A 1164-nucleotide genomic window follows, 5' to 3' on the forward strand; every position below is an offset into this window, starting at 1 on the left:
GGAAAGAATTAAGGGGAGGAGGACTCGGGCAGTTGTGATTGGCTGGCGATGTCGACGTCGAGCGAAGGACAGGGCTAATTGAGAGGGAGTTATTGGGGGGGGGTGTCAGAGGTTCGGAGCTACGGGTGGTGAAACCAAACCCTTGGGCCGTGTAGGAGGTATTGGAGGGGTGTGTGGGCGGTGGTACATCCCGGGCTGCGGCTCAATCTACTGCTTTGTCTAAGGCTACGAGGGGCACGGATGTAACCTGAACAGGCTATGACGCTTAACTCTTCCGGCGGTGCCGTGGGTCCTACGAGCCGATTACGGTTGTGGTAACAGTTGTGCGTGGGACTGGCAGCAAATGGACAGTTGACAAAACACAAATAAACAAATTAGGAAATATGTACTTTTATGTATAACTGCGGAGTAGCTACTTGTTGATGTTTTAGTAACAGTTAATATTAGAGCTGAGTGGATTACTTTACTGGGTGGTAGATTAAGGGAACAGCCTCCCAACGGAAGTGATAGAGTGTAGTACAGTGAGAGAATTTAAGTATGCATGGTATAGCCATACAGCTACCCTGAATCTAAGACAAGCCCAAGGAGCAAATATGGGTTTCTGGCATTAACATAAAGAAAAATGTTCGGTTCTTATCTACTGTCCAATTCTATGTTTCTTACCCCTCCCCCATGCTCTACTAGACATGCTTAAAAAAATGCGTGGTTCCTGCCAAAATAATGCTTGTAAATGGTGTGACCAAATAGGGTCACCAGCACCCCGATATAACCAACGCATAGCAAAGTACTCGCTTATTCCATTCGACTGAGAGGCATCTCAACCATCCCGCCACACCTCGCATTCAGAGATCCTCTGCAGAAAGACTGGCCATCCATAATCACCCGGCCTGCCGCTACTGGCTGGATACTCCTGGCTACACAAGTCATGAGGAGTAAATCATATCAGGCAGTGCGTTTCCAGCACTTAACATCGTCTGGTGGCCCCAGGGCCCAAAGTGCCCGGCCTGCCCTAACCCCCCTCAAATCACATCAAATGTTCATTTAGTGTTTCTGGAATAAAAGAGCAGCGAAGCCCGATGTGCTCACAGAGGATTAGGGTTACTCACAGAGTAATATACATTCTTCTATTGCTAGTGGGATGTCGGGGACATTAGACTGTCCATT

Source organism: Spea bombifrons, chromosome 3 (assembly GCF_027358695.1).
Source record: "Spea bombifrons isolate aSpeBom1 chromosome 3, aSpeBom1.2.pri, whole genome shotgun sequence".
NCBI classification, from domain to species: Eukaryota; Metazoa; Chordata; class Amphibia; order Anura; family Pelobatidae; genus Spea; species Spea bombifrons.